The sequence below is a fragment of the Hyperoodon ampullatus genome (assembly GCF_949752795.1).
Source record: "Hyperoodon ampullatus genome assembly, chromosome: 1".
NCBI classification, from domain to species: domain Eukaryota; kingdom Metazoa; phylum Chordata; class Mammalia; order Artiodactyla; family Ziphiidae; genus Hyperoodon; species Hyperoodon ampullatus.
Window position 1 is genome coordinate 87,425,759 of NC_136914.1, and position 7,838 is coordinate 87,433,596.

Here is a 7,838-nt window from a genome sequence, read left to right on the forward strand (position 1 = left end):
CAAATATATCAAATTTTTTTCAGCTCAGTAAAAATACAGAAAGCTTTTCGAAAATTAGATTCATACATCTGATATAATGTCAAGATTTTTCATTAGTAATGTGTATAGAAGTAACTATGATTATATAAACTAAAATCAGAACTAGGAGAGTGTTAAATCTTTTAACAACTTATAATTTAAAGAATTTAAAGTTTAAGAGCAGAACTTTCTCAGTCCATGAAAATATGTTATTATAAAGCATACAGAGTAATTTTACTGGAAAATACAGTAAGTTTTCAGAACATGCAAAGCTTAATGTAATATGACTATAGGTATTAAAGTCCTTATGTAACCCAGCTTCATATTTTGTTTAAATGCCAATTTTTTTAGAAGGATCAGACACATACCTTTATATTATTTTAGTCGAAAGATCCTCCAACAAATGTAGCTTTATTTGAGAAATTTTTAACAAATCAGCTCATGATAAGATGACCTGCTGGCTATATATATAAGCTTCTAAATTTGTACTCTGACACTCTGAACAGATGCTACAGCCAAAAAAAAAAAAAAAAAAAAAAAAAACCTGCCAAAAGCCAAACACAGTATCTTGTAATACTTGTTAAAGTGTATAAACACAGTGAATGGTGTAGAAACAATTTGATAAAGTAAATGGTGGATTCAGTTTCCTTCTGTGACTAATATACCCTTAAACAATGATTTAAAGTCATTTATTTGAGGCAAACAATAAAGAGGCCTTAACACTCCTTCTGTTTTTTAGCCTATGAGGGTAATTCACCCTAGACAAGATTTCCTAATAATATGTAGTAAAAATCAATATATGGTACATGATCTTAGCATGATGATCTTAGCAACAATCTGAAAATGAGTGTTATCAATTTTATCCAAATCTGAACCATTCAATTTATATAAACAATGTTTAGGAAGACTACCCATGATCTACCTCTGATATTTTTCCCTACTTCTTACTTCTCCATCACAGCCCCAAATGGATATACTAATGTGATCTAGGAGCACTCCTCATTTATAGGGCATGTTCTCTCTTATTTTTGACCCAATCTTGACCACTGAAATGCACGTATGATATTGTGGCTTATAAGAAAAATATATATCTGGTCATTCAGTTGACCAAAATACATTTCTCATATATATATTGGGTCTTTGCTCATGGTTCCTCACTCATAGCTCCCAAAACCCTTGGAATTTTCTAAGTGTTGAGAGTGACAAAGTTGTCTCGATATGTTAATGAGGTAATTTTGGGACATCACCTTAGGAATGGGGGCTGGCTGCCAATGGAGCCAATAATGTGATTAGAGGGTTGGAACTGTCATTCCTATCCTAACCTCTGAGGAGGGACGAGGGTCTAGATGTTGAATCAGTTGCCAATGGCCAATGATTTAATCAATCATGACTATATAATGAAGCTTTCGTAAGACCCCAAAAGGATGGTGTTTGGAGAGCTTCTGGATTGGTAAACATGTGGAGGTGCTGGGAGAGTGGCACCCTTGTGGAGAGGGCATGGAAACTCTGCACCCTTTCACCATACCTTGCCCTATGAATCTCTTCCATCTGGCTGTTCCTGAGTTATATTCTTTTAAAGTAAACTAATAGTCTAGTAAGTAAATTGTTTTCTCTGAGCTCTGGGAGCCACTCTTGCAAATAAATTGAATCCAAGGAGGAGATCGTGGTAACCTCTGATTTATATCCCATGGGTCAGAAGTACAGGTAACAACCTGGTCTAGCTACTGGTATCTGATGGGGTGGGGGGGACATTCTGTTGGGACTGAGCTCTTAACCTATGGAATCTGATGCTATCTCTAGGTAGATACTGTCAGATTGAGTTGAATTGTAAGACACCCACCTGGTGTCCCAAGAATTGCTTGGTGCTTCATGGGAACCACCCCCCTGCAACATGTTGGAATTGGTACCACAAATAATTTAGCAACACATTAATTACCATCCCAGGAAACTGTCTGAATTGGTTCCCTTTACATCTGAAGTTTACTTCCAGGAGGTTTCTCCCTAGTTCTGACCCAGGTACCCTGGCTAATACTCCCAATACATATCTGGATCTGGTGGTTTTGTCCTTAATATCAACAACAGGGCTGGAGGTCAAGTTCCCCTGCAGTCTGCTTCTTGCTGACTTTCCTTTATAGAACGTGAGACTCCCCATGTATCCAGATCTCAGTAACTGAAATCTACTGTTCAAGGGTAGATTATGTGGCATTTTGGAACTTTCAAACAGAGCCAACAACAGAATGGTAAAGTAAATTTTTCCACACTATTTTAAAACATTTGGAATTTGAATTTCTTTAATCATAGGTATCTTTTGCCAGGTCACCAGTCAGGTAATAATGAGTCATGCATTTTTTGAGGATCTATTGAATACCAGACTGTATTCTAGATGTTGTAATTACAGAAGTAGATGAACTAAATAGACCTGCATTTCAAGAGTTATATTTTAGCATCAATTCCACTATATCTACAATAAATAACAATGACTAGCCAGGTACTGTTCTATGAATTTAAGGTTTAAGTCATTTAAGTTTCACAACAACCTTATGAAGTATTATTATCCCATTTTACAGAAAAAGAAGTAGAGATTAAATAACTTGCCCAGGTGGAAGCTAGTTGGTGGAAAAGCCAGTGTTCGCAACCTGGTAGGCTGAGTCCAGAGTTCACAATTTATCCAAGACAATTTCATGAATTAACCAAAATCAATCAAGAAGTAATCATATACTATTAAGATGGAGAGTGAAAAGGGGAGAAAACTGGAGTGTTCAGTGAAGTCCTCTTAAGAAGGTCATTTGAATTGAGACCTGGTTGATGAGAAGAAGCCACTTGAAAGACTATGTGAAAAGGATATAAAGCAAATGCTCTGAGATGGCAAGGAATTGGCAGTTTGTAGCTTAGGGAAAAAGCCATGTGGTTGTGATTTTGAATCAAAGAAAAGTTGAAGGAGATGAGGTAACAGACGTAGGCAGAGGCCAGATCATAAAGGCCATGGTAAGGAGTCTAGATTTTATTATGATTGAAATAAGATGCCACTGCAGGTTTTTAAGCATAGGATGATATGATCAATCTTGTGCAGAAGGAGACTTGTTAGGAGGATGTTGTGGCAGTAACACATGCATGATATACAGGTGGCTTGGACTAGGGTAGCAGTGGAAGTGGGAGAACTGGTACAAAAGTCTTAGCAGCTGAGGAAAGTGAAATGGAGCAGGACCCTATGGTCCTCCCCCCACCCCCTGTGTCCTGCCTGCTTTTTGTCTGTGGAAAAACTTTAGCCAAAGAATAAATTTAATCAGAGAAGTGAGAAAATGCAGAAGCAAAGGAAAACAGTCAAAAGAGACCAAATAATAATAGTTTAGTCATTAAACATAGTCAAGGACCTCTAGTTCCTCCTCAAGGGCTGTAGATGATATTCTGGGCCATATCCTGTGAGCTGTCTTACAGATACTGAAACCCACACCAGGTGGAAGAAGTTAACTACATGATGACCTGATGGTAGCCATGACATAAGCTGCCACAATTCCAAGAATTGGCCTCAAAGAAATGAGAACAAACAGACCCTCAAACTGAAGACTAACTGTACCTAAAGCAATCAAGATGACGCTGGTCTGACCACTGCATGACCAATTTCAAGATGGCTGTCAGAGCTGAGTGTGCTGTTTCTGCATGTAGCCCCTCCCTCTGATTGTCGGGGGTTGGGGGGGAATCGGCCTTTGGACGGGAGTCCCCCCTCCCCACCACCATGCCGGTTGCCGACATCCAAAATAAAGCAAACTTTCCTTTCCATCAACCAGGTCTCTTTATTGGCTTTTGAGCAGCGAGCAGCAGGACTCCACTTTCAGTTACAGAAGGATGAATTGAAAGGGTCAGGACCAGAGCAGGTGCTGAAGTAAGGAAGAGAGTTCATTCCAGGGAAATGATGTGAAGTTGTGTGAACTGGGGAGGGTCCAGTGCAGGTGGAGAGGACTAAACAGGTACAAAAGATATGTGGAAAGAAGATTTTATAGGATTTAATTTCTATTGGATAAGAGGGAGAAGAGAGGGATAATTATTGAAGATGATTTCTAGAATCCTGACAACTTCCCCATCCTAGTGTATCAGCATTATGGAAAAAGGCCAAGTTGCTCTACGGTAGCCAAATTTAGATCATCATGCTTTCTATTCCTCCTTTCAAAGCTTTTTATGTGAGAACATAAGTCCCTCCCTGTAACAGCAAGGACTCAGAGTGCATTCTTTTTTCTGATGTACAAAGTCATTGAAAAGTTTGCCAAAGATAATATTTTCAATCTTAGTCCATTTAGTTAAATTTTAAACTTACTTTGTGGTTTTGTAATTTTCAACTTAGTTTTTCTTCATGAAAAACCAGCTTGATTAAATGAATTGCAGAAAAATGAGAAGCAAAAATGGCATATAAAAATGAAATTAATCTAAGCCTCAAGTGAACTGTAAGGCATGAAACATTGAAGACCAAATGACTTCATTCTCCTGACAAGTGCTTTAATGTTCCATTAATACATGCCAGAATACTTTGAAGCTACTCTTATACGTGTAACACTGTATATGTATAAAACATACATTTAAATATTTATTTCCATTAATGAATTACCCAATTGTTATAATGTATGTTGAAGGACAGAGTTGAAATTGATATTATAGTCAGCCTGATAAATTGATTAATTTAGCTCATCTACTTAAATAATTATTTCTGGGTTCTGAATGATCAAAAAGACTGGATAATATGAATAAGGATTCTCACCCGATGTAAAGAGCACCATGTTCTACTCACAGCCACTTTCCTTTCCTTTCCCTTTCTCCTTCCCGCCATCCCTTTCTCCCTTTTCTCTGTCCTCTCTCTAAACTCTCTTCTGGGGTGATCTCATCCATTACCCTGGCTTTATAGGCCATCTATATAGAGAGAGTTCCTGAAGTCACATATGTAGCCCTTATATTTTTTCTCAGCTCCAAACTATTTATATCATATAGACAATTCAAACTTGACATAATCCAAACTGATTTTTTTTTTTTAATCTCTACCTTCCCCAACCCAACTCTCTCTTCTCCTCAGGAGATGGCAATACAAACCACTCATTCAAATCAGAAATCATCTAATCCTTCAGTGAATTGTATTGATTCTATCTGTAAAATATATCTCCCACTAACTCTCTCCATCTCAACTGCTGTCACCCTGGTGTTTGCATTTGCGTTCTCCGACTTAGACTTTTGTTTGTAACTATTCAATAAAGTGAAATACTCCTTTTAAAGTAGCAGATCCAGTAGGTGGTCATACAAGTGTATGTAATAAAGACTGTAAAAATCATACCATTAATGGACAATGACTTGCCAAATCAGGAAAAAGTTTCTTTTGTGGTTGCTGACTGCAATTTGTAGTGGGAATAAGGAGAAGAATCCCCATCTGTAATTTCTTAACCTCTCTCTGGTGATCTGTCAAGTGTCAAAAGATTGTAAGTTGATCAACAGCTGTATCTGAAATAATTTGCCCTGTACCTGACAATTACACATACATATTTATGTTAAATTAAAGGATTAGGGGTTAGATGGTTGGATGAATAATCACTACTATTAATCTCGCCTACTCAAAAACCAGTATTTCAATTGTGTAAGTCTCTCTAAGAATCACATGATTATGACATCCATTACTGTAACCTTTCGATATAAAAATAGAGGCTCCAAGAGGCTGACTTCTGCACAGTCACACAACTAATATGTGACAGAGCCTAATCTGGAAAATCATTTCTCTCACTCAGCCCCATTTCCTTTCATAACTCAGACTGTTTCCCCAAAAAGACTATCAATGGCTGTCTGAAACACTAGTTTTGGGATGTATCTGTTTGAAAATACTAAACGATATTTATTCACAATCTCCAACAAATTATTTTCAGCTGAATAGAGCTGCCAATGAACCAAGAGAAAAATATGTCATCATTTTCTACCTCTGCCGAAAGACAGATGGGCTGTTGGTTATCAGTGTTTATCAAGTACTTATTTTGGCAGTCTGTATTGCAATTTAATGTGCATTATACTATAAATTACTACTCTTATTAAGGCAGAAAAAAATACAATACATGTTGTGTTCCATTGCTTTTTAAAATACATTTTGCTCAGTGTTCTCTACATGTTCCTTTTGTTAATACCACATAAGATTTGTTCCTGATCATCTGCCCTTTAAAGATCATGCTGCTTCTATTTTATAAGCCTGAAACTGCAGCCCTGAATATTACACAGTCATATGAAAGTGGACATAAAATTCTGTTTCGTTGCATGAATTTTAAAGAGTTCAATGTGTCCTATGACAAGAAAAGAAAAGAAAAGAAAATTACAGGGTTTTCTTTCATTAATGCTAACATAATTATCCCTGACTTTTAATTTGGCTATTTCTTGTTAGCTTCCACTTTTGTCTTAGAAGAAAAAATTGGAATCTGGCAGAATTATTACTGAACACTTACAAGTTTTTAGTTTGATAGCAACTAACTTAGCAAAATATAATTTACACCTGAAATTATGAAAATTGATATGAGCAGTAGTTAATTTGTACATTCTTAGTAGCCATATTATTATAATAATCATTTTTAAATATAATGAATTAAACTTACATACAATATAAATTTAGCATACTGATATAACTAATTTTATAGGAAAATTTTCCTAGGAATTACATAAATTCCTCCACAAGTTATCTAACCACACGGATCCTCAGCTCCATCATTCATAAAGCAAGAATAAAATTTTTTCCTACCTCGTAGCTACTATGTATTTTATCTTTATCTCATGAACTTAATTTTATTTTTCCCTGTGTTTCATAATATACCTAAATTATTAATCAATAGATACATATATATAATTTATATGTGTGTATATATGTACATGTATAAATAAATCTGTGTATAAAATATGAGGATTAAACAGGATTTTGAACAGGAACAATTAACACAGGCAGGGGCAAGTTGCAAATGCTCAATAAATGTTATCTGTTATGATTATGATGATTACACTTGTCAACAACAACAACAAAAACACACAAAAAGCTGCAAATAAGAGAAAGTTTACTTGAGGTTTTAAGTATTGCAATTCAGGAGGCATAGATTGGAATAACAACTCAAAGGTGCTCCGAGGTAAATGGAAAATGGCAGGAGTTTATAAAGGCAACTTACAAGACTTTCCACAGAAGGTTATTTTTACAGAACTATGATTGGTGTCGCAGGCATTCAGTCACTTGTTGGTAGCAGGTTGGTTGCTAAGCTGCCGTCTCTAGAGAGTAAAGAAAACAAGTCCCAGGTGGTCTCAGGATGGCCTAATCAAAAGTTTATGTTGCATCCAGATGTGGACATGTGTCAGTTCCACTTCCCTAGTGGTCTCCCAGCTCCATTTTGACATAAATGACTCCATTTTTTTTTTGTTCATGGCCCACAACTTCTAGGTGGAATAGAAGTTGGATCAATAGAAGGTGCCTATATTTACTCTTGTGTTCATTATCCACAGTCACTCAACACATAAATATTTTTAGCAAACTCTACTTTGATAGTATACAAATTTGTATGAAAAATCCATTTTACCCAGAAGATGGTGGTAGGTGGGAAGAGTATTTACATTGTCATGTAGACAGGTTGTGATTACTATAGACATAAAACATTTCTTCAGCATGCATCTCTTATTTTTTAATAAAGAAATACGATTTCTAATAACAGAAAGGCTAAGAATGAACTTTATTGCCAAGATATCCCTTATTATTTTGACTAAACTCCCTTAGGCACCAATCAGTAAAGACACAAGCATATACTGCCTATATTGCTTTCATCAGTGAAGGGCAAACT